The sequence below is a fragment of the Heteronotia binoei genome, chromosome 6, assembly GCF_032191835.1.
Source record: "Heteronotia binoei isolate CCM8104 ecotype False Entrance Well chromosome 6, APGP_CSIRO_Hbin_v1, whole genome shotgun sequence".
Taxonomy (NCBI): domain Eukaryota; kingdom Metazoa; phylum Chordata; class Lepidosauria; order Squamata; family Gekkonidae; genus Heteronotia; species Heteronotia binoei.
In genome coordinates, this window is record NC_083228.1 from 138,216,898 (window position 1) to 138,243,378 (window position 26,481).

Sequence of the window (26,481 nt, forward strand, 5' to 3'; positions counted from 1 at the left end):
AAGCCATGTTGGATCAGGCCAATGGCCCATCCAGTCCAACACTCTGTGTCTCACAGTGGGCAATATATGTGTGTGTGTATACACACACACATATATATATACTGTGGCAAATAGCCACTGATGGACCTCTGCTCCATATTTTTATCCAATCTCCTCTTAAAGCTGGCTATGCTTGTAGCCGCCACCACCTCCTGTGGCAGTGAATTCCACACGTTAATCACCCTTTGGGTGAAGAAGGACTTCCTTTTATCCGTTCTAACCCGACTGCTCAGCAATTTCATCAAATGCCCACGAGTTCTTGTAGAAAGGGAGAAAAGGACTTCTTTCTCTACCTTCTCCATCCCATGCATAATCTTGTCAACCTCTATCATGTCACCCCGCAGTCGACGTTTCTCCACGCTGAAGAGCCCCAAGCGTTTTAACCTTTCTTCATTGGTATAATGAGTCCCCAGCTTGCTGGGGGGGAAAGCATAGATGACTAGGGAAGGCAAGGGCAAAAGGTAAAGGTAGTCCCCTGTGCAAGCACCAGTCATTTCCAAATCTGCGGTGATGTCGCATCACAACGTTTTCACAGTAGACTGTGTTTGCCATTGCCTTCCACAGCCATCTACACTTTACCTCCAGCAAGCTGGGGACTCATTTTACCTAGCAGACATACCCCCCACACAAACACATACACTTTCTGATGACCATGAAGCCGGGGGAGGGCCTCCAAACCGGGGGATTCCCTGCCCCCCACCTGGGGATTGACAACCCTATGCAGAAGTAGAGAATCAAAGGAGGGATGGTGGCTCCGTGGTAGAGCATCTGCTTGGGAAGCAGAAGGTCCCAGGTTCAATCCCCGGCATCTCTAAAAAAAGAGTCCAGGCAAATAGGTGTGAAAAACCTCAGCTTGAGACCCTGGAGAGCCGCTGCCGATCAGGAGGGAGGGTGGCTCGGTGGTAGATCATCTGCGTGGGAAGCAGAAGGTCCCAGGTTCAATCCCCGGCATCTCCAAAAAAGGGTCCAGGCAACTAGGCATGAAAAACCTCCGCTTGAGACCCTGGAGAGCCGCTGCCAGTCTGAGAAGACAATTCTGACTTTGATGGACCAAAGGTCTGATTCAGTAGAAGGCAGCTTCGTATGTTCGTATGTATGTTCAAACCTGGTTCTCCCAGATAAAAGCCTGCACAGTATACCAAACTGGCTCTCGAGCTGACTCATACCTTGAATACAATTTGGTTGGTCTTCAAAGGTGCCACCAAACTTCAACTCCATCCTGCTGTTTCAGGTCAACACAGCGACTCACCTGAACACGTTCTCTTACACTGGCTCGGTTTTGTTCCCTGCAGGGGCCAGAAATGGTGCCTGAAGATTGCCTGTTGAAGGTCCCTGCCTCAGGTAGTATCTACTTGCACTTCCCTGCAGATCAAGGGATAATAGCCTGCTTCAAAAAAGGACTGGAGTTGAAGCCATGCCAAAAGGCCTGCAGGCGAGGAAGAATGTTAAAGAGCCGAATTGCTCAAAGCTGCTGTGGAGAAGTCAGGGAGGGAGGGAAACTAGAGAATTGCTCCTCCACAGGGTTGCCAATCCCCAGGTGGGGGCAGGAGATCCCCTAGTTTGGAGGCCCTCCCCCCACTTCAGGGTCATCAGAAAGCGGGGGGGGGGCAATGTCTGCCGGGCACTCCGTTATTCCCTATGGAGATCGATTTCCCATAGGGGATCATTGAGAATTGATCCGCGGGTATGTGGGCCTCTGCTGGTTGGGGGGGGGGGCTATTGTTTGAGGTAGAGGCACCAAATTTGCAGCATAGCATCTAGTACCTCTCTTCAAAAAACCCTCCAGGTTTCAAAAGGATTGGACCAAGGGGTCCAATTCTGTGAGCCCAAAAAGAAGGTGCCCTTATCTTTCATTATTTCCAATGGAGGGGAGGCATTTAAAAGGTGTGTGGTCCCTTTTAGTGTAACGGCCAGAACTCCCTTTGGAGTTCAATTATGCTTGTCACACCCTTGCTCCTGGCCCCACCCCCAAAGCCTCCTGGCTCCACCCCCAAAGCCCCCTGGCTCCACCCCCAAAGCCTCCTGGCTCCACCCCCAAAGTCCCCAGACATTTCTTGAGAGAGCCAGTTTGGTGTAGTAGTTAAGTGTGCAGACTCTTATCTGGGAGAACCGGGTTTGATTCCCCACTCCTCCACTTGCACCTGCTAGCATGGCCTTGGGTCAGCCATAGCTCTGGCAGAGGTTGTCCTTGAAAGGGCAGCTGCTGTGAGAGCCCTCTCAGCCCCACCTACCTCACGGGGTGTCTGTTGTGGGGGGAGAAGATATAGGAGATTGTAAGCCGCTCTGAGTCTCAGAGAGAAGGGCGGGGTATAAATCTGCAGTCTTCTTCTTCTTCTTGAATTGGACCTGGCAACCTTCCTTCTCCTCTTTCGCTCTCTGAAACGTGTCCCCTGGAACTTGCTTGCCTCTAAGGAGCTACTGGACTTGAATCTAGCTTTCCTCCGGAGCGGTTTTGTATTCTGGCCTGAGAAAGAATTCTTGCCTCTCTCCCCGGGTAACGGCAAGGCCTTTTGGGCCAGGAGTGAAGCACAATTTCCACTTCCCACAACTTCCCAGGGGAGATTTCCATGGCTTACTCAGCCTCCTTTGGGCAATAGCTCAGTCTCAGAGCACATGGCTGGTGCGCAAAAGAATCCAAGTTTAGGCATTTCTGATGAAAGGTTTCCCAGGAACTGGCTGAGGAAAGACCCAGGAACTAAAGGTTTACTGTGTTGATTTATTTAGACCAGGGCTGTCGAACTCATTTGTTATGAGGGCCGGATCTGACATAAATGAAACCTTGTTGGGCCAGGCCATGTTGGTCCGGGTCGTGTGTGTCCCTATTTAAGATTAGGTAGCAGAGATATAAACTTTATAAAGTTTAGGGGAGGGACGGTGGCTCAGTGGTAGAGCATCTGCTTGGGAAGCAGAAGGTCCCAGGTTCAATCCCTGGCATCTCCAAAAAAGGGTCCAGGCAAATAGGTGTGGAAAACCTCAGCTTGAGACCCTGGAGAGCAGGGGAGGGACAGTGGCACAGTGGTAGAGCATCTGCTTGGGAAGCAGAAGGTCCCAGGTTCAATCCCCGGCATCTCCAAAAAAGGGTCCAGGCAAATAGGTGTGGAAAACCTCAGCTTGAGACCCTGGAGAGCAGGGGAGGGACGGTGGCTCAGTGGTAGAGCATCTGGAGAGCCACTGCCAGTCTGAGAAGACAATACTGACTTTGATGGACCAAAGGTCTGATTCAGTAGAAGGCAGCTTCATATGTTCATATATGTTTAAAGGACACAGACACAAAGTTTTTTGTTAACAAACCTTAAAATAAAACATACTTAAAACATTAACCTTGTTGGTCTTAAAGGTGTTCGGTTTGTATTTCTCCCATGGGATCCAGGGAATTGGGCAAAGGAAGCTCCAGCTCTTTCCTTCCTTCCCTAGGGGACCAGGAGGGGTGGCGCCTCAGCCAATGGAAGGAAGACAGGCTTGGCTCAGTAGCTCTGCTGTGCGATTGAGAGAGCCTTGGAAAGCAAGCTCTGCCTCCCCCCCTTCTTCCAGCAGCTGCAAGTGCAGGAGTGAGAAATCAAACCCGGTTCTCCCAGATAAGAGTCTTCGCACTTAACATTACACTCAACTGGAATGTATCACAGTTAAAACTGACCCCGCCCCCCCACACACAAACCCCAGTATACAGACAGGAAAGAGAAAGAGGATGCTGGATACTGTTTGGGGCAGATTGTCAAGAACTGAACAGAGAAAGTTTCTGGTCTAGCAGCCTGCAGAGCAGCTGCCCTGCTTCCCCCCTCCCCCAGAGGACCATGAGCCTTTCCACCTCCGGAGGCTCCAGTCTCCGATTGAAAGGCTTCCTCTTGGGACGGGGTGTCTGTGTTACTTGGAAGAAGCTGGCAGCAACTCGTGAGTAGAAAGACCAATCCCTCGCTTCAGAGTCGCCAGAAACGAGGGGGAGGGAAATGTCTGCTCCTATGTGGAGATTGATTCTCATAGGGTGCAATGAGGAATTGATCTGGAGGTTTCGGGGGCTCTGAGGGAGCTGTTTTTTGAGGTAAAGGCACCAAACTTTCAGTATAGTATTTAGTGCCTCTCCCAGGGGGTCCAACTCTATGAGCCCCAAAAGAAGGTGCCCCTATCCTTCATTATTTCCTATGGAAGAAAGGCATTTTAAAAGGTGTGCTGTCCCTTTAAATGTGACGGCCAGAACTCCCTTGGAGTTCAATTATGCTTGTCACAGCCTTGCTCCTGGCTCCGCCCCAATGTCTCCTGGCTCCACCCCCAAAGTCCACAGCTATTTCTTGAATTGGACTTGGCAAGCCTATGCAAAGGAGTTGTCAGAGAGGGGGGTGTTTCTAGGGTAAAGCACAATCACAAACTTGCCGGGAGCTGCCTGAGCACGACTCAGCACGTCCTTCAACAAGGTCACGGCTGACTGTGCAATATTTTTCCATCTTTCCACCCACAACTCATTTCCCAAGAGGCCCCTGTTGAGTAAGGGAGAGGGTGAATCGATGGAGGTGGGGGTGGGGAGGAGATGGACATTTTCAACCTCAAGCCTCCCAACGCAGCCAGTTTTATTTTGTCGGCCCTGCAGGCTGCACCCAGACTACATGCATCGCTTTATTGGCGTATTTATTTATTTAACCAAGTTCGCGCCCAGCGGGGACCTTTAAGACCGACAAAGTTTATTTCTGGGTGGAAGCGAGGGCCGCCGATCCCCAGGTGGGTGTGCAGCACAACAACCCAAAGAGGTTATTTTGTTGTTGTTCAGTTGCCCAGTCGATTCCAACTCTGCGGCCCCGTGGACCAAGTCACGCCAGGCCCTCCAGTCTTCCGCCATCCTCCGAACTCTGCTCAGATTCGTGTTTGTTACATCAGTAATGCTGTCCAGCAATCTCATCTTTTGCCGTCCCCTTCTTCTTTTGCCTTCTGTCTTTCCCAGCATCAGGGACTTCTCCAGGGAGGGCTCCCTTCTCATTGGGTGGCCAAAGTATTTGAGTTTCAGCTTCAGCATCTGACCTTCCAGCGAACAGTCAGGGTCGATTTCCCTTAGGACTGACTGATTGGATCTTCTTGCAGTCCAAGGGACTCTCAAGAGTCTTCTCCACTGAGGGCTCCCTTCTCATTGGGTGGCCAAAGTATATGAGCTTCAGCTTCAGCATCTGACCTTCCAGGGAACAGTCTGGGTTGATTTCCCTTAGGACTGACTGACTGGATCTTCTTGCAGTCCAAGGGACTCTCAAGTGGCTTCTCCAGGAAGTGCTCCCTTCTCATTGGGGGGCCAAAGTATTTGAGCTTCAGCTTCAGCATCTGACCTTCCAGGGAACAGTCAGGGTTGATTTCCATTAGTACTGACTGGTTTGACCTTCCTGCAGTCCAAGGGACTCTCGAGATTCTTCTCCAGCACCACAGCTCAAAAGCATCTATTCTTCTGCACTCGGCCTTCCTTATGGTCCAGCTCTCACAGCCATACATTAGTACTGGGAATACCATTGCTTTGACTATACGAACTTTTGTTGGCAGGGTGATGTCTCTACTTTTTATTATACCGCCCAGGTTCGCCACAGCTGTCAAACAGGTTATAGTGACCAAAAATTACTAAAGTATAATGTACTGCACTTCACAACATTTACAGGTAAAACATAGTTCATAAGTACACTTATACAAGGAACAATCTCAATATAAGATAGTCGTATAATGTCAATATAATTAATGGTATCTTGAAATACCATTAATTGTTGGATTGAATATGAGCAAGTTATTTATTGAGAACCAGTTTGGTGTAGTGGTTAAGTGCACGGATTCTTATCTTGGAGAACCGGGTTTGGTTTCCCACTCTTCCACTTGCACCTGCTGGAATGGCCTTGGGTCAGCCATAGCTCTGGCAGAGGTTGTCCTTGAAAGGGTAGCTGCTATGAGAGCCCTCTCAGCCCCACCCACCTCACAGGGTGTCTGTTGTGGGGGAAGGAGATAAAGGAGATTGTAAGCCGCTCTGAGACTCTGATTCAGAGAGAAGGGCGGAGTATAAATCTGCAATTCTTCTTCTTCTTCTTCTTCTTCACAAAGTAGAATTGTTGCTCACAAGACTCTGCAGCTTAGAGAGAACATTGTTCACAGGGTGTCTGTTGTAGGGGAGGGAGGGAAAGGAGATTGTGAGCCGCTCTGAGACTCTTTGGAGTGGAGGGCGGGATATAAATCCAATATCTTCATCTACCTCACAGGGTGTCTGTTGTGGGGGAGGAAGGTGAAGGAGATTGTGAGCCGTTCTGAGACTCTTCGGGGTGGAGGGTGGGATATAAATCCAATATCTTCACCTACCTCACAGGGTGTCTGTTGTGGGGGAGGAAGGTAAAGGAGATTGTGAGCCGCTCTGAGACTCTTTGGAGTGGAGGGTGGGATATAAATCCAGTATCTTCATCTACCTCACAGGGTGTCTGTTGTGGGGGAGGAAGATGAAGGAGATTGTGAGCCGCTCTGAGACTCTTCGGAGTGGAGGGCGGGATATAAATCCAATATCTTCATCTACCTCACAGGGTGTCTGTTGTGGGGGAGGAAGGGAAAGGAGATTGTGAGCCGCTCTGAGACTCTTTGGAGTGGAGGGCGGGATATAAATCCAATATCTTCATCTACCTCACAGGGTGTCTGTTGTGGGGGAGGAAGGTAAAGGAGATTGTGAGCCGCTCTGAGACTCTTCGTAGTGGAGGGCGGGATATAAATCCAATATCTTCATCTACCTCACAGGGTGTCTGTTGTGGGGGAAGGAGATAAAGAAGAATGTGAGCCCCTCTGAGGCGCTGATTCAGGGAAGGGCGGGGTGTAAATCTGCGGTCTTCTTCTTTTTCGCTATTGAGTGTGAAGAGCGAAGAGTGAAGCATAATATTTGGCAAAACCCCCCTGTCGCTTGGATAAAACCGTAATGCGAAACAGAAACACAGACCGGTTAGGCCTGTAAGCTAGTGTTGGCACCTTAACTCGATGCTGAAGTATCCTCTGCATGCAATGAGCAAACCTGGATTTGTCGAAACAATTTTTTTGCCGCCCGTAAAAAACTGGACTCATCAAGAATTCGTTGAATTCGTCTTTGCTGGAATTGCAAGGAGAGACTTCTCGTGCACGGTGCTGCTGCTTTTCTTCCGGGTCTCCTATCCGTGTGACTTTTTTTTTCTGTTGCACACCCACCTGGGGACAGGCAACCCTACACTAGGCTTCCCAATCCCCAGGTCCCAGCGGGGGATCCCCTGTTTTTACAGGCTTTCCCCCGCCACCAGCCAGCTGGCCGGCGGGGGAAGCCCCGCCCCCACAGTCATCCTGTAGTTTTAGAGCTCCTGCAGGTTTAGAAACCCGCAAACAGTCTGTGTGGCTTTAAGTCTGAGCAGGAAACAGGAAGGGCTGCATGGGAAAGGATCAGTAACAGTTTCCTCAGAGAATGGCCCCTCCCTTTCTTTTGCTTTCCTTTTCAGAGCAAGTAAAGTTCTGCAGGAATAAGACCCAGTAAGCATTTGTGCGTGTGAGAGAGCAGACAGGTTAAAACGGATAAAAGGAAGTCCTTCTTCACCCAAAGGGTGATTAACATGTGGAATTCACTGCCACAGGAGATGGTGGCGGCCACAAGCATAGCCACCTTCAAGAGGGGTTTAGATAAAAATATGGAGCAGAGGTCCATCAGTGGCTATTAGCCACAGTGTGTGTGTATATATAAAAATTTTTGCCACTGTGTGACACAGAGTGTTGGACTGGATGGGCCGTTGGCCTGATCCAACATGGCTTCTCTTATGTTCTTATGAGAGGGAGGGGGCAGGGGATTCCCTGGTTTGGAGGCCCTCCCCCCCTCTTTAGAAAGTGTAAGGAGGGAGGGAAATGTCTACTGGGCACTCTATTATTCCCTATGGAGAAGGATTCCCTTAGGGAATAATGGGGAATTGATCCGCGGGTATTGGGGGCTCGGGGGGGCTATTTTTTGAGGTAGAGGCACCAAATTTTTACTATAGCATCTAGTGCCTCTCCCCAAAATACCCCTCCCCAAGTTTCAAAACGATTGGACCAGGGGGTCCAATTCTATGAGTCCCAAAATATGGTGCCCCTATCCTTCATTATTTCCTATGGAAGAAAGGCATTTGAAAAGGTGTGCTGCCCCTTTAAATGTGATGGCCAGAACTCCCTTGGAGTTCAATTATGCTTGTCACACCCTTGTTCCTGGCTCCACCCCAATGTCTCCTGGCTCCACCCCAAAGTCTCCTGGCTCTGCCCCCCAAAGTCCCCAGATATTTCTTGAATTGGACTTGGCAACCCTAGTCATTTGGTAGAAAAATAGGTGTTGGGGCTCATTAGCATAAATTATTAGCATATGCCCCTCCCCCAGCCAAAAGCAACCAGATGCAAGAAAGGAGAGCCCTGGGCGAGCAAAGCCTGCTTGGTCTGGCTAAAGATCCAGCCAGCCCAAGAAGGCCTCGCTCACCTGGGGCTCTCCCCGGCCGCCCCCCCCACACAATCAAAGGCCAGTAAGCCACCCCCCACCCAAAATCCCATAAGAAGTGGAGAAAGGGTGACGTGGGCTTCTCCAGGGGTTAATGAGGGCTGCTGGCGGCATGGCAAAGCCCCTGGTGGCTGGCTGGCTGGCTGCCTGCACTCCTAATCCAGGGATTGTTATGCAGCTGCACCTCCTATTCAGTGGACCGACCAAGTTTTATTTAGAACGCAAGTGAAAAGCGGTTAAAACTTTTTGACATGTTGTCAGTCCCTTGACCTTCACTAGGACCAACCCCCACCCCTCTGTTTCAGTCACTGATTCATCACCCAATGGTTGGGAACTCTTAGGCAAGCAGACAAGGTGACCTGTCTTTTGTTGCTTGAGAAAGGTAGCCCAGGCTTACTGAAAGCACACAAATTCTTGCCCTCTGGTAGGATTCAGAGAGTTTGTGTCAATAAAGGTGGAGTAGTGATATAAACGGAGGAGAACCACCCTGTCTCCAGAGTTCTGCTGCCGAATAAGACTGAAGGCCAAACATGCTTAACATAAGAACCACATTGGATAAACATATTGGATTGGAAAAGCATATGGAGCAGAGGTCCATCAGGGGCTATTAGCCACAGCATATTGTAGGAACTCTCTGTGTGGGGCAGTGGTGCTCAGTTTTCTTGGTGCTTGGGGGGGGCACAGTGGGAGGGCTTCTAGTGTCCTGGCCCCACTGATGGACCTCCTGATGGCACCTGGGTTTTTTTGCCCACTGTGTGACACAGAGTGTTGGACTGGATGGGCCATTGGCCTGATCTAACATGGCTTCTCTTATGTTCTTATGTATGGGGCAAGTAATGCTCTGTAATCTTGGTGCTTGGGAGGGGCAACAGTGGGAGAGCTTCTAGTGTCCTGGCCCCACTGATGGACCTCCTGATGTCACTTAGGGTTTTTGGGCCACTGTGTGACACAGGGTGTTGGACTGGATGGGCCATTGGCCTGATCCAACATGGCTTCTCTTATGTTCTTATGTGACACAGAGTGTTGGACTGGATGGGCCATTGGCCTGATCTAACATGGCTTCTCTTATGTTCTTATGTATGGGGCAAGTAATGCTCTGTAATCTTGGTGCTTGGGAGGGGCAACAGTGGGAGGGCTTCTAGTGTCCTGGCCCCACTGATGGACCTCCTGATGTCACTTAGGGTTTTTGGGCCACTGTGTGACACAGGGTGTTGGACTGGATGGGCCATTGGCCTGATCCAACATGGCTTCTCTTATGTTCTTATGTGACACAGAGTGTTGGACTGGATGGGCCATTGGCCTGATCTAACATGGCTTCTCTTATGTTCTTATGTATGGGGCAAGTAATGCTCTGTAATCTTGGTGCTTGGGAGGGGCAACAGTGGGAGGGCTTCTAGTGTCCTGGCCCCACTGATGGACCTCCTGATGTCACTTAGGGTTTTTGGGCCACTGTGTGACACAGGGTGTTGGACTGGATGGGCCATTGGCCTGATCCAACATGGCTTCTCTTATGTTCTTATGTGACACAGAGTGTTGGACTGGAGGGGCCATTGGCCTGATCCAACATGGCTTCTCTTATGTTCTTATGTGACACAGAGTGTTGGACTGGATGGGCCATTGGCCTGATCCAACATGGCTTCTCTTATGTTCTTATGTCTGGGGCAGGGATGCTCTGTAGTCTTGCTACTTGTGGGGGGGGCACAGTGGGAGGGCTTCTAGTGCCCTGGCCCCACTGACAGAGCTCCTGATGTCACTTGGGTTTTTTTGGCCACTGTGTGACACAGAGTGTTGGACTGGGTGGGCCATTGGCCTGATCCAACATACCTTCTCTTACGTTCACATAGAATAAATGTCAGATATTTGAGATCCAGAAGATGTTTGAGTGGAGGGAGGAAGGAAGGAAAGGTCCCTTCCCTTGTTCCTTCTCTCCCCTCCTTCCTTCCCTTCCCTCCTTCGAACATCTGATGTTCAAGTCTTGCAGCTCTCAAACTAATGTTTATTCTGTATGGTTCTTACATTAAGCAAGTTTGGCCACCCTAGTTTTAGGCATTTTAGCTTCTAGGGAGGGTTTAGGCTTAATTAGATCTGGTGGTCCACGGTATTCACAAAGCTCTCTTCCAGCGCTACACTTTGAAGGCATCAACCCATAGGTCAGGGGTGACCAAAGGTAGTTTTGTGCCTACAACTCCCATCAGCCCCAGCCAGCATGGCCATGGCTGGGGCTGATGGGAGTTGTAGCCAAAAAACATCTGGAGAGCTACCGTTGGCTACCCCTGCCATAGGTGAACATTTCAGCCTCCCACTTCAACACTCCCAGCCTCCAGCACTCCCAGCTTCCCAATGCGGGATTCTCATTTTGCTGTTTTATTGTAAAAGAATTTCAGAAACAGACCAGAATGGGAAATGGCTGAGTTACAGTCGTTATTACAGTCGTTATTACAGTCATTATTACAAGTTATTGGGGTCATGGCAGAGAACTCACTGAAAATGTCGAGACAGTGTGCAATTGAAATAAGAAAGGCCAACGCCATGCTGGGAGTTATTAGGAAGGGAATTGAAAACAAATCAGCCAGTATCATAATGCCCCTGTAGAAATCGATGGTGCGGTCTCATTTGGAATACTGTGTGCAATTCTGGTCACCGCACCTCAAAAAGGGTATTATAGCATTGGGAAAAGTGCAGCAAAGGGCAACTAGAAGGATTAAAGGTTTGGAACACTTTCCCTATGAAGAAAGGTTAAAACACTTGGGGCTCTTTAGCTTGGAGAAACGTCGACTGCGGGGTGACATGATAGAGGTTTACAAGATTATGCATGGGATAGAGAGGGTGGAGAGAGAAGTACTTTTCTCCCTTTCTCACAATACAAGAACTCGTGGGCATTCAATGAAATTGCTGAGCAGTCGGGTTAGAACGGATAAAAGGAAGTCCTTCTTCACCCAAAGGTTGATTAACACGTGGAATTCACTGCCACAGGAGGTGGTGGCAGCTACAAGCATAGACAGCTTCAAGTGGGGTTTGGATAAAAATATGGAGCAGAAGTCCATCAGTGGCTATTAGCCACAGCATATTATTGGAACTGTCTGGGGCAGTGATGCTCTGTATTCTTGGTGCTTGGGAGGGGGGCAAAATGGAAGGGCTTCTAGCCCCACTTGTGAACCTCCTTTCTTTTTTTGCCACTGTGTGACACAGAGTGTTGGACTGGATGGGCCATTGGCCTGATCCAACACGGTTTCTCTTATGTTCTTATTCTTATGTTCTTACAGGACTCAGGACGATGGAACCCCCAGGGCTTAACAGAGATATGGGTTTCTTGCCTCCCTACCCATGCTAATATAATTCAGTTCTCACATCTGTTTGTAAATGGGTGCTGTGCTGTCTGCTAATCTGTGGCTGTTCACAGGTGTTAGCAATTGCCTTAATCCAATCTTAAGCTCTAATTGGCCTTTCCTGGTTAACATCCTTTTTCATCCGCTACCCCGGGGGTGGAATTCTCGTAGGAGCTCCTTTGCATATTAGGCCACACCCTCCTGATGTAGCCAATCCTCCAAGAGCTTACAAGGCTCTTTTTTGTAAGCTCTTGGAGGACTGGCTGCATCAGGGGTGTGTGGCCTAATATGCAAAGGAGCTCCCGCTGGAATTCCACCTCTGCCGCTACCTATATGTAACGGTTGGCAACTCTGTTTCAATGTATCCAAAGAAGTGGGCACGCACGTGAACGCTTCTACCCAGAATAAAGCTTAAAGGTGCCACCGGACTCAACATTTGTTCTGCTGTTCCAAACCAACACGGCCACCCACCTGAATCCAACTTTCTTCTTGTCAGCTTTCTTACCTTTGCAAATAGAAAAGGATTAATTTGGGGGGGGGGCCTCCCACCTTTGCCCTCTTGGGCGCTTTCCAAGTCCCCTCCCTTGTTTACAAAAGGGAAAGAACCCTGGGCCCAAAGGAAAATCCGTCTAAACCGCAGTAACATTCCAACCCGACTGGTTTAGATTTATGCATTCAGAGAGCTCTGAGTGGAATGTCCAATTACCATTTTCCAACCATAAAATTAGTCACGCTCAAGTCGGACCCGATATTACTGCCCCAACTGTTTGGCACAGCTCCGGTTGATTTCACAAAGGGAGGGGGGGAAACCCTGGTGCCCAGGGGGCATTTTGTAGAAAAATATGTGGTGAGGCTCTTTAGCATATACCGCCACCCCCCCTGGCGAAAGAGGCTTGCTTGGGCTGGCTAGTGCTGGATTAAACCCTCGTGGAGGCCCCTTGGCAGTCGAAATCTTGGGGGCTCTCTCGCAAATTATCTCAGAGTTGGAGAGCCCACCCCACCACCGCCCCCCCCCCCCGGTAATGTCTGTAGGCACCTTCTAGGGTTGCCAAGTCCAATTCAAGAAATATCTGGGGACTCTGGGGGTGGAGCCAGGAGACTTTGGGGGTGGAGTCAAGAGCAAGGGTGTGACAAGCAGGACTGAACTCCAAAGGGCGTTCTGGCCCTCACATTTATAGGGACCGCACACCTTTTCAATGCCTTCCCTCCTTGGAAATAATGAAGGGCCCCTTCTTCTGGGGCTCAAAGAATTGGACCCCTTAGTCCAATCGTTTTGAAACTTGGAGCGTCCTTTGAGGAGAGGCATCAGATGCTATGCATTCCATGAAACTGCTGAGCAGTCGGGTTAGAACGGATAAAAGGAAGTCCTTCTTCACCCAAAGGGTGATTAACGTGTGGAATTCACTGCCACAGGAGGCTGTGGCGGCTGCAAGCATAGACAGCTTCAAGTGGGGTTTGGATAAAGATATGGAGGTGAGGTCCATCAGTGGCTATTAGCCACAGCATATTATTGGAACTGTCTGGGGCAGTGATGCTCTGTATTCTTGGTGCTTGAGAGGGGGGCAAAGTGGAAATTCGGTGCCTCTACCTCAAAAAACAGCCCCCCCGAGCCCCAGATACACACCAAACAATTCTCCATTATTCCCTATGGGAATCAGTCTCGATAGGGAATAATGGAGTGCCCAGCAGACTGTCATGGGTGCTGGGGACCCTGCAGAGGAAGTGGAGCCTGCAGAAGAAACTGTGCCCCTGCCACCTGCACCAGTGCCCCCTGCCTCCTGCTGGAGAAGATCCCAGCCCCCCTGCCTCGCCCTCTCGGGTGGCGCGTGTGCGTGACCGCCTCCGTCAGGACCTCAGGGATCGGAGGAGGGCGGCACGCTCACAAGCAAGACGCTCCCTGAGCCCTGAGTTTTGAGAGGATTCTGGCCCTTCTAAGAGCAAGGATGCTTGAGTTGCAACAGGATCCTGGCTGCCTCTCTGAGGCAGCAATTAGCCCAAATGGGCAACAGCCAGCAGAGGGCTATATAGCTGTAGGCTTTGGGAGGAGGCTTTGTGGAAGCAACTAGTCATCTCCCTGACGCTTTAGCATCCACTCCGGCTTGACTTTGGCTTCTGGACTCCCTGACTTTGGCTTGTGACTTCTGGACTCCCTGACCTCGGCTTCTGGACCTCGGACCTGCGATACTTGTACAGTGATTCGGATTTGGTGCCTTGGACCCTCCTGCTTACTGGCTACAGACCTCAGACTGCCCCTGGACTTTGCCTGACCTGGCCCCAGCCGTGACACAGACATTTCCCTCCCCCCCACTTCCTGATGACCCTGAAGAGGAGGGAGGGCCTCCAAACCGGGGGATCTCCTGCCCCCACCTGGGGATTGGCAACCCCACGTCCTGCCTTTCAATCTTTAGGAGGCAGCTGAAGCCGGTTTTTATTTTGGACCGCGTCCGACTATTTTCGTTTTCTTTCCTGGCAATCCTGATTGAGATTTTTAAACTCTTGACTTCCATGCGTTTCGTAGCTGTTCTTTTATTTATAGGGTGAGCTGCCTCGAATGCCCCAAGGTAGAAAGGCAGCTAGTAAATGTTTAAATGTTTCAAATCAATAAATTGCACGAGGAAAATAATTGCTCTCTAAAACGGTCATATAACGTCTTTGAGCTAAGAGGCCAGCCAAAGGAAGAAGAATTCTGGTTCGGAAGGCGCTGGCTTGGCCCGTAAGCTAGAAACACGAGGCCGGATCTCCGTGTAAAGCCCCTGTCGGTTTCTTCTTTGAGGATGGATTCTTTGCGGTTTTGTTCAGGAGGCAATGTTGTGCAAGCTTTCCTCCTAACCTGTTTTTAAGCCTTTGCCAAGGATTTGGTAAGGCAACATCGAGGTGTGGGAATACGGACTTGGGGGCGTGGGAATGGCACTTGTTAAATCTGCGCTTTGGGAGTCGACTTGGCTGGAATCGATGGGACGCTGAAATAAATATGTTTAGTATCCAATTCCCTGGGTACGGCAGCCAACTCCAGGTGGGGAACCACCTGCAAATTTGGGTAAAGGGAGCCTGGGGAGGGTAGAGTTGGGGAGGGGAGGGGCTTCAGCAGGGTATAATTGCCATAGGGGTGTCAAACATGCAGTCCGGGGGCCGAATCAGGCCCCCGGAGGGCTCCTATCAGACCCCCAAGCAACTGGCTGTCATCTGCTTCCTTCTTCCTCTCCCTTGCTTCCTTCTGCATCACAGCTTGCTTTGCCAGGCTTGCTCAATCGCACAGGAGCTACAGAGCAAAACCTCTATTTTCTCCATTGGCTGAGGATCCTCCCTTGAGGAGGAAGGGGGGAAAGAGCGCTTGCTTTGCCGGGCTCTCTCAATTGCACAGCAAAGCCACTGAGCCAAGCCTCTCTTCCTTCTATTGGCTGAGGCTCTCCCTCCAGTCCCTTGTGGAAGGAAGGAAAGCGCCAGAGCTTCCTTTGCCCAGTGCCCTGGATCCCATGGGAGTAATATAAAGAAAGCATCTTTAAGAGCAATGAGTGCTAACGTTTTAAGCATATTTTAAGTTTTTAAAAAATATATTTGTGTTTGTGTTCTTTATAAAGTTTATATCTCTGCTACCTAATCTTAAATAGGTACACACGTGGCCCGGCCCAGCACGGCTCAGCCCACCTCAACATGACCCGGCTCAGCAAGGTCTCATTTATGTCAGATCCAGCCCTCATAACAAATGAGTTCGACACCCCCCTGCCATAGAGCCTACCTTACAAATACGGACGCCAGTTTTCAGGTGGGGCCTGGGAATCCCTCAAAATGACAGCTCATCTCCAGACAACAAAGATCAGTTCCCTTGGAGAAAATGGATGGAGTGGAGGACGAAGTCTACGGCATTGTATCTGACTGAGGTCACTCCCCTCCCCAGGTTCCACCCCCAAATCTCCAGAAACTTCCCAACCTGGATCTGGCAACTGTACTTCTCATCTCCCACTGGTGGCAAAGGTGGAGCTGGCAACCCGAAGGAGGAGCCATTTCCTCCAGGTAGGGTTGCCAAGTCCAATTCAAGAAATACCTGGGGACTTTGGGTGGTGTGGGGCCAGGAGACATTGGGGGTGGAGCCAGGAGGAAGGCTGTGACAAGCATCATTGAACTCCAGATGGAGTACTGGCCATCACATTGAAAGGGACTGCACGCCTTTTTAAATGCCTTCCTTCCATAGGAAATAATGAAGGATAGGGGCACCTTCTTTTGGGGCTCATAGAATTGGACCCCCTGGTCCAATCTTTCTGAAACTTGGGGGGGTATTTTGGGGAGAGGCACTGGATGCTATATTGCAAATGTGGTGCCTCTACCCCAAAAAGCAGCCTCCCCAGAGCCCCAGATACCTGCAGATCAATTCTCCATTATTTTCTATGGGAGTAAGTCTCCATAGGGAACAACAGAGTTCCTAGCTGAAATTCCCCTCCCCTCCCCCCACTTCCTGATGACTCTGAAGTGGGGGGGAGGGCCTCCAAACCGGGGGATCCCCTGCCCCCACCTAGGGATTGGCAACCCTACCTCCAGGGGAACTAAACTCTCTCTCTCCTGGAGATCAGTTGTACTTCCAGGAGCTCTCCAGGCCCCGCCCGGAGGTTGACAACCCTATTGCGGACATCGCATTTTTTGAAAGTGCAGCCATACCGAGCATTCGAGTTTATGCCTGAACTTTAACAATGCTAACGAGGGAGAGAGTAAAACCTTTCGCGCAAGCATCCCAGAAGAAATGGCAGGACAAAGTTCAATTCCAGTGGTACCTTTACGGCCAACAACATTTTATTCAAGGTATATGTTTTTGTGTGCACGTATGATTCTTTAACGGCACTGGAATGGAAGTTATCAGTCCATTCGTATGGGTGTGTTCCCTCTAAGCTGCAGAGTCTTGTGAGCAAAAATTCTACTTTTTGAGCTCCTGGCATTAAAGTTGTGAGCTGCTGCATATATTATTGTGCTCTCAGGTCACCCTTCCTGACAAAAATGTGTGAGCTGGAGGCTAAAAATCTGCGAGCTAGCGCTTGCTAACTCAGCTTAGAGGGAACACCGATAGAAGAAGAAGAATTGCAGATTTATACCCTGCCCTTCTCCCTGAATCAGAGACTCAGAGCAGCTTACAATCTCCTCTGTCTTCTCACCCCACAACAGACACCCTGTGAGGTGGGTGAGGCTGAGAGGGCTCTCACAATCTCCTTTATCTTCCTCCCCCACAACAGACACCCTGTGAGGTGGGTGGGGCTGAGATGGCTCTCACAGCAGTTGCCCTTTCAAGGACAACCTCTGCCAGAGCTATGGCTGACCCAAGGCCATTCCAGCAGGTGCAAGTGGAGGAGTGGGGAATCAGACCCGGTTCTCCCAGATAAGAGTCCGCACACTTCACCACTGCACCAGACTGGCTCTTAAGAGGGTGAGCAGCAAATTAGCATACAGCATAATGAAGTTATTTAACAGATGCAAGGACCAATGTATGGTCCAAGCACAGCTAAGCAAGATATGTTGATTATCATAGATGACTGAGAATATGAAAGTAGGAAACATGTCTGTATTCTTGGTGCCTGGGGGGTGGGGGCACAGTGGGAGGGCTTCCAGTGTCCTGGCCTCACTGTTGGACCTCCTGATGGCACCTGGTTTTTCTGGCCGCTATATGACACAGAGTGTTGGACTGGATGGGCCGTTGGCCTGATCCAACATGGCTTCTCTTACATTCTTATGTCTAGGGCAGTGATGCTCTGTATTCTTGGTGCTTGGGGGAGGCACAGTGGGAGGGCTTCTAGTGTCCTGGCCCCACTGATGGACCTCCTGATGGCCCCTGGTTTTCTTGGCCAGTGTGACGCGAAGTGTAGGACTGGATGATCCAACATGGCTTCTCTTACGTTATGTCTGGGGCAGTGATGCTCTGTATTCTTGGTGCTTGGGAGAGGCAACAGTGGGAGGGCTTCTAGCCCCACTTGTGGACCTCCTTATGGCACCTGGGTTTTTTGGCTACTGTGTGACACAGAGTGTTCGACTGGATGGGCCACTGGCCTGACCCAACATGGCTTCTCTTTTGTTCTTATGTCTGTATTCTTGGTGCCTGGGGGGCACAGTGGGAGGGTTTCTATTGTCCTGGCGTCACTGATGGACCACCTGATGGCACTTGGGATTTTTTGGCCACTGTGTGACACAGAGTGTTGGGCTGGATGGGGCACTGGCCTGACTCAACATGGCTCATGTTCTTATGTCTGTATTCTTGGTGCTTGGGAGCGGCAACTGTGGGAGGGCTTCTAATGTCCTGGCCCCACTGGTGGACCTCTTATGGCACCTGGTTTTTTTGGCCACTGTGTGACAGTGTTGGACTGGATGGACCACTGGCCTGACCCAACACGGCTCATGTTCTTATGTCTGTATTCTTGGTGCTTGGGAGGGGCAACAGTGTGAGGACTTCTAGTGTCCTGGCCTCACTGATGGACCTTCTTATGGCACCTTGTTTTTTTGGCCACTAAGTGACACGGAGTGTTGGACTGGATGGGCCACTGGCCTGACCCAACATGGCTTCTCTTATGTGACACAGAGTGTTGGACTGGAGGGGCCATTGGCCTTATCCAACATGGCTTCTCTTCTGTTCTTATGTGACACAGAGTGGTGGACTGGATGGGCCATTTGCCTGATCCAACATGGCTTCTCTTATGTTCCTATGTGACACAGAGTGTTGGACTGGATGGGCCATTGGCCTGATCCAACATGGCTTCTCTTATGTTCCTATGTGACACAGAGTGTTGGACTGGAGGGGCCATTGGCCTGATCCAACATGGCTTCTCTTATGTTCCTATGTGACACAGAGTGTTGGACTGGAGGGGCCACTGGCCTGATCCAACATGGCTTCTCTTATGTTCCTATGTGACACAGAGTGTTGGACTGGAGGGGCCACTGGCCTGACCCAACATGGCTTCTCTCATGTTCTTATGTGACACAGAGTGTTGGACTGGAGGGGCCACTGGCCTGACCCAACATGGCTTCTCTTATGTTCTTATGTGACACAGAGTGTTGGACTGGAGGGGCCATTGGCCTGATCCAACATGGCTTCTCTTATGTTCTTATGTGACACAGAGTGTTGGACTGGAGGGGCCATTGGCCTGATCCAACATGGCTTCTCTTATGTTCCTATGTGACACAGAGTGTTGGACTGGAGGGGCCACTGGCCTGATCCAACATGGCTTCTCTTATGTTCCTATGTGACACAGAGTGTTGGACTGGAGGGGCCACTGGCCTGATCCAACATGGCTTCTCTTATGCTCTTATGTGACACAGAGTGTTGGACTGGAGGGGCCACTGGCCTGATCCAACATGGCTTCTCTTATGTTCCTATGTGACACAGAGTGTTGGACTGGAGGGGCCACTGGCCTGATCCAACATGGCTTCTCTCATGTTCTTATTTCCCCACAGCGGAGCTTCTCACCCTGGTCTCTCTTTGTCCTGCCAGAGCCCTGGGTGGTTTTGCCTGATTCATTCCCCCCGCCCCCTTTTTTATTTAATCCATTGTTATATTTTCATTTGGCTTCGTCTTCCCACGGGCACCGCAGTTGGGATTCCCGGTGCCCGCCCTCCTCCTCGCGCCACGGGCAGCAGGGGGACCCCACAGAACGTTCGAGGCCCGGCGGGCGCAGCTACACCGGGGGGGGGGGCGGGGGAGAGAGACGAAGGCGGGGCGTATGGAAACGAGCCGGCTGGCTCGCGCTGCCTTGTGGGATGCGTAGTCCGGCCCCTCAAGCGCCGGCGGGCTCCTTGCGGGGCGCGAGGACTGCAATTCCCGTCGCTCCCGGCGCGAGGCGGTGCTGAGGAGGGGAAGCGGCGCATGCGCCGGGGCGACTGACGAGCCGATCTTTTTTTTTTTTAAGGTCTTCGGGCTCTGACCGTTTTCTTTTGGGCTCCGGGGCCGCTGAGGGCGTCGAGCGCCGTCGCTGCGCCAGGTAGGCCCCTCACGCCCTGCGGGGACGGTGACAACCCTTTTCTCCTTACTGGGGGAGGTCTAGGAAAAGGGGGGCTGCCTGTGCCCCCCGGGGGAGGGTTTAGTGTAGGGTTGCCAATCCCCAGGTGAGGGCGGGAGGTTCGGAGACCCTCCCCCTTTTCAGGGTCATCAGAAAGCGGGGGGTGGGGGAGGGAAATGTGTGCTGGGAACTCTATTATTCCCTAGGAAGGCTGATTCCCATAGGAAACAATGGAGAATTGATCCGTGGGTATCTGGGGGTCGGGGTGTGTGTGTGTGTTTTGAGGTAGAGGCATCAGATTTTCAGCATAGCATCCAGTGCCTCTTCCCAAAATACCCTCCAAGTTTCATAAGGATTGGGCCAGGGGGTCCAATTCTATGAGCCCCCAAAGAAGGTGCCCCTATCCTTCATTATTTCCAGTGGAGGGAAGGCATTTAAAAGGTGTGCGGTCCCTTTAAATGGGATGACCAGAACTCCCTTTGGAGTTCAAGTAGGTTTGTCACAACCTTGCTCCTGGCCCCACCCCCCAAAGTCTTCTGGCTCCACCCCCAAAGTCTCCTGGCTCCACCCCCAAAGTCCCCAGATATTTCTTGAACAGAATTTGGCAACCCTAGTTTGGTGTGCGTTTGGGGGTCATGAGCGCAAGGCATTCTGGGGGAGGAGGGTAATCCAGAGGTGGGGGGGGGGTTGTTTTGGGTCTCTTAGTATTGGGGATGGGGGGAGGATAGCTTGTTGGTTTTATTGGACCTCATCTTGTGTAACCCGCCTCGTGGCTGAGTGGGAAAGGCAGGCTATAAAGAAATAAAGGTCAGGTGTGCGTTTGCGGGTCATGAACGCAAGGCATTCTGGGGGAGGAGGGTAATCTAGAGGTGGGGGGTCGTTTTGGTTCTGTTAATATTGGGGATAGTGGGGGGATAGCTTGTTGGACCTCATCTTGTGTAACCCGCCTCTTGTCTTGAGTGAGAAAGGTGGGCTATAAAGAAATAAAGGTCAGGAATCATAAATGGGGGAGGGGGTGGAATAGGTAGGATCCTGGACAGGGTATGGCTTAACATTATGCTCCCCTCTGAATTTTGGAATTTCCCTGTTGGTCATTTGCCTTCTTGTTTATCAACTCTCCGTGTTCCACAATAGCATAGAGCATTTGCCCATTTGCCAGATGCAATACTATCCCATAAGCAGTTACCTATGGTAGATATTAAAAAATCCCACTTTCATTAAGACCTTGTATATGACTTGTCCCATTTTCTTCTTGATTGTGCCCTATATCAGGACTGGCCAACGGTAGCTCTCCAGATGTTTTTTGCCTACAACTCCCATCAGCCCCAACCAGCGTGGCCGATGGCTGGGGCTGATGGGAGTTGTAGGCAAAAACATCTGGAGAGCTACTGTTGGCCACCCCTGGCCTATATGATACTGTACGGCAAGGGTGACCAACGGTAGCTCTCCAGATGTTATTTGCCTACAACGCCTATCAGCCCCAGCCATCGGCCACGCTGGCTGGGGCTGATGGGAGTTGTAGGCAAAAAACATCTGGAGAGCTACCGTTGGCCACCCCTGCTATTCAGCCTTAGGCTTCTGGATCCAATTCTGTTCAATGACAGGCTGCTCCGACGCTGTAAAGGTTTGCCGCCTTCGGAATGATTTGTCCTCTGAAATGACTGAAAAGGTTGCTTTATTCTTGAGTGTGGTAATCAAGGATCGTTTGTCCGGCGTACAGCTGCATACGTCTTTTTTTTTGTTATTTCTGTATCTATCTGTTTGTTTATAATCTGATATATGCCAATAAAGGCTTTTGAGACGGGAACATTAGTTTAAAAATTTGTATAATTTTTAAATCTTTTATGTCTGTGTTTATTCATTGCATGCCAAAGTGAATTGTTATTAGGTAAGCTGCACTTGGAAGGGCCTCCTGGATTTGTCCTTGGCCTGGGAAAGCCGGTTTTGCTTCCTTTCATTGGGGGTGGGTGTGTGTGTGTGTGCGGGTTCCAGTTGAGGTCTTACATGTTGCTTGCTGCCTTAACCTTTTGCCTGGAAATTCTGGGGACTGAACTGGGAACTTCTGCATGCAAAGTAGGTGTGTTTGGGGAAGGAGCACGCTTGCCAAAGGGTCCTGAGCAATGCTCTCTCTAAGCTGGGCGATCTTGTGAGCAGAATTCTACGTCCTGAGCAGTGTTCCCTCTAAGCTGAGTTAGCGTGAGCTAGCTCACAGATTTTTAGCTTCCAGCTCACACATTTTTGTCTTCGCTCAGGAAGGAGGATCTCAGAGCACAATAATTTATGCAGTAGCTCGCATAAATTTTAATGCCAGCAGCTCACAAAAGTATCATCTTTGCTCACAAGACTGCAGCTTAGCGGGAACATCAGTCCTTGGCTGCTGGCATTAAAGTTGTGAGGAATTGCATATATTAGTCTGCTCTGGGGCCATCTTTCCTGAGCCAAGACAAAAACGTGCGAGCCGGAGGCTAAAAAACTGAGCCAGCTCACAATAAGTGAGCTTAGAGGGAGCACTGGTCATGAACACACACGGGGCTGCCTTATCCTGTATCAGACCACTGGCCCATCAAAGTCAGTTTGTCTGCTCAGCCTGGCAGTGGATCTCCAGGGTCTTGGGCAGAGAGGTCTCTCCCATCACTGATTGCCTGGTCCTTTTAAAACTGGAGATACTGGGGCAGAGGTGGCCAAACTGTGGTTCTGGAGCCACATGTAGCTCTTTCACACATATTGTGTGGCTCTCAAAGCCCCCACAGCCCCATTGGCCAATTTAGAGAAGGCATTTCTATCTTTAAATCACTTAGCCAAGCCAGCAGGCGACTTAGAGAATGTATTTAAAAGTTGCTTTCTTTCCACCACTCCTCCCCATCTCTCTCTATCATTCTCTCTCTTTATCATCTCTCTCTCTCTCTCTCATCTATCCTTCCCTCTTCCCTCCTGCCTCCCCCCTCCCCTCCTTCCTCCCTTCCCTTCCCTTCCCTTCCCTTCCCTCCCTCCCTCCCTCCCTTCCTCCCTTCCTTCCTCCCTCCCTCCCTCCCTTCCTTCCTTCCTTCCTTGGCGAGCCAGTTTGGTGTAGTGGTTAAGTGTGCAGACTCTTATCTGGGAGAACCGGGTTTGATTCCTCACTCCTCCACTTGCACCTGCTAGCATGGCCTTGGGTCAGCCATAGTTCTGGCAGAGGTTGTCCTTGAAAGGGCAGCTGCTGGGAGAGCCCTCTCCAGCCCCACCCACCTCACAGGGTGTGTGTTGTGGGGGAGGAAGGTAAAGGAGATTGTGAGCCGCTCTGAGACTCTTCGGAGTGGAGGGCGGGTTATAAATCCAATTTCTTCTTCTTCCTTCCTGTCTGTCTTGTGGCTCTCAAGCATCTGATGTTTATTCCTTGTGGCTCTTACGTTAAGCAAGTTTGGCCACCCCTGTGCTGGGGGCTGAACCTGGGACCTTCTGCATGCAGAGCAAATGCTCTCCCACTGAGCTTCTCTCCCCACCTCCCTCCAGTTTGGACAAATTCTTGATGAGCCGTCTCCTTCCAGATGACTGCTGGACCTGGGATCTATTCCGAAGCGTTTGAATTCATAATGAAATAGTGAGGGAGGGTACTGAGGAGAGGATAATCAGGCCCTTTTGAGGAGCTGAAAGGGAGGGGAGGGAGAAAGAAAGAACCGTGTGGCCAAGCTAAGAGAAAGAGAAGTCCTGTCCCTGTAAAAAGGTAAAGGTAGTCCCCTGTGCAAGCACCAGTCCTTTCAAGGCAGACTTTCCATGAGGTGGTTTGCCATTGCCTTCCCCAGTCCCTTTAATACCGCCTTAATGGGATGTTACTTACTAGCTAATGTCCTTTTATCTCTATGCTGTGAAATCTTTTCCTGCCCGTTTTTCCACACTTTAAACCTCTGTTAAAGGGACAGGGCCCTTTTCTCCAGGCCCGTTGGCAACACCAAGGCTGTGAGACCCTTATCTGTCAGGAGAGCTGAAAAGGGCCGGAGCTACGCATGTCGGGATTCCCGCCTCCCTCTCCGCCTCTTTGTCAAGCAGTCCCTGCGTCTCGGTAACGTTACGCACGCTCCTTCCATCCTTCACGCCTAGCGACGGGAATCTGTTTTATTTAATCGCTTTTCACGTTCACAGAGTTAAAGGATTTTTCATGCATTCAGCTGCCCTTTCCGCAGGGGTGGGGGTAGGATGCCCCTGCTGTGTAATTCTGTATGATCGCTGGTGGTTTCCAGCCTGGTGAGGAAACTCGGTTTCAGTAGATGCTGGGAAGAAGAAGATATTGGATTTATATCCCGCCCTCCACTCTGAAGAGTCTCAGAGCGGCTCACAATCTCCTTTCCCTTCCTCCCCCACAACAGACACCCTGTGAGGTGGGTGGGGCTGGAGAGGGCTCTCACAGCAGCTGCCCTTTCAAGGACAACCTCTGCCAGAGCTATGGCTGACCCAAGGCCATTCCAGCAGCTGCAAGTGGAGGAGTGGGGAATCAAACCCGGTTCTCCCAGCTAAGAGTCTGCACACTTAACCACTACACCACACTGGCTACAGCATGGTAGTTTTGAAATGGTGGCTTAAGAGGAAGCTTTCAATGCTGTTTATGAATTGGGCCCGCAGAGGGTGTTGCGTAAGAGGGAGTATGCAGAATCATCCTTCAGCCAACACAAAAAAGGGTTCAGTACATATGAACATATATGAACCTATGAAGCTGCCTTCTACTGAATCAGACCCTCATAGGTCCATCAAAGTCAGTATTGTCTACTCAGACTGGCAGCGGCTCTCCAGGGTCTCAAGCTGAGGTTTTTCACGCCTATTTGCGTGGACCCTTTTAGTTGGAGGTACCGGGGATGGAACCTGGGACCTTCTGCTTATCAAGCAGATGCTCTACCACTGAGCCACCATCCCTCAAAGGGGGGGGGGTGTCAAGTGGGTGGTCTGTGGGAGAAACCACCTTGGTGTGTTGCAATGAAAAGAACTAAGCAGGCAGTTGGCATCTTCAGAAAATGGCTCTGCCAACTCTCTTTTAAACTATTAATGTGGAGGGTTATGTTGTGCCCAAGGGTTGTGGCCAGTGTTCCCTCTAAGCTGCAGAGTCTTGTGAGCAAAAATTCTACTTTGTGAGCTCCTGGCATTAAAGTTGTGAGCGACTGCATCAATTATTGTGCTCTGGGGTCCTCCTTCCTGAGCTGAGACAAAAATGCGTGAGCTGGAGGCTAAAAATCTGTGAGCCCGCTCACGCTAACTCAGCTTAGAGGGAACACTGGTTGTGGCTCTATGGAGCGGGTACAGTTTGCCGGCTCGTGCTGTCTGAGGTCATTCCTTAAGATCTTAACTCATGTCGTTGTGTGAGGTGCTAAATGCGATGTCTTTGGAACAAGGTGACCGACGGCGATCTTTTAATAACCTTTTTATAAGAAGAGAGAATGAGAACAACCAAAAGAGGCTGAAGACCTGATAACATGAAGGAGTGGTTGTGACAAGTGCGTATGCTTCTTATCGGAGTTGCTGTGTTAGGTACACCCTGTCCTGACACAGTGTGAGGTATGTTTAATTTAGGGCACCAGCTGTCACCCTTGAATGGTACAAGTTAAGATCTGAGATGAACTCTCGGGGGCAAAGGCGGACACAGAGAAAAACCTCTGTGTTAGTTCTGGTTGCATATTTCTCCTGAAGTGACTCTATTCCCTTTGATTTCTTGGTCCTTGCTACTGAGCCTATGATGGATGGATTGACTTCATTTATACCCTGCCTTTCTCTCCAGCGAGGGCCCAAAGAAGACTGCAGATTTATACCCCGCCCTTCTCTCTGAATCAGAGACTCAGAGCGGTTTACAGTCTCCTCTATCTTCTCCCCCCACAACAGACACTCTGGGAGGTGGGTGGGGCTGAGAGGACTCTAACAGCAGCTGCCCTTTCAAGGACAACTCCTGCTAGAGCTATGGCTGACCCAAGGCCATTCCAGCAGGTGCAAGTGGAGAAGACTGCTGTAGATTTATACCCCAACTCCTGCTAGAGCTATGGCTGACCCAAGGCCATTCCAGCAGGTGCAAGTGGAGGAGACTGCTGTAGATTTATACCCCACCCTGCTGTAGATTTATACCCCACCCTTCTCTTTGACTCAGAGACTCAGAGCGACTCACAATCTCCTCTATCTTCTCCCCCTACAACAGACACTCTGTGAGGTGGGTGGGGCTGAGAGGGCTCTCACAGCAGCTGCCCTTTCAAGGACAACTCCTGCTAGAGCTATGGCTGACCCAAGGCCTTTCCAGCAGATGCAAGTGGTGGGGTGAGGAATCAAACTGGGTTCTCCCAGATAAGAGTCCGCGCACTTAACCACTACAGCAGACAGGCTCTCATTCTCCTTATCTCATTCTTCTTTCCTCCATTTTTATCCCAATAATAGCCCTGTGAGATAGGTTAGGCTGAGGTTGGGCCGAAAGTCACCTGGTCAGCTTCCATGGCAGAGTGGGGATTCGAACCTGGGTCTACCAGATCTTATTCTGATGTGCCAACTGCTATGCCACACTGGCTGTTTGCAGCTTGTAACTTTTCGTTTTCCATATTTAGAAACTTTGTACGGTAGCAATGCCACAGTATGTTAGTGTTATGCAGCAAAAATAAAGAAGCCTTGTGGCACTTGACGAACTGGCAAAGCTTTGTTCTAGCTAGGGTTGCCAGCCCTGCTTTGGGAAATTCCTGGAGATTTGGGGAGGTAGAGT

The 26,481-nt window shown here is 50.5% G+C and overlaps 2 protein-coding genes across 2 annotated transcripts in view; one reads left to right on the top strand and one right to left on the bottom strand.

The window, feature by feature from the left end:
- LOC132574464 (cytochrome P450 2J2-like) overlaps nt 1-26,481 on the bottom strand; it is a 585,507-nt gene that overhangs the window by 276,107 nt on the left and 282,919 nt on the right. The gene's annotated exons all lie outside the window — the stretch shown is intronic.
- Nucleotides 19,679-26,481, top strand: part of ABCC5 (ATP binding cassette subfamily C member 5) — a 121,592-nt gene continuing 114,789 nt past the window's right edge. The window contains 1 exon segment of the mRNA XM_060242715.1: nt 19,679-19,769. The gene's annotated coding sequence lies outside the window, so the exon portion shown is untranslated.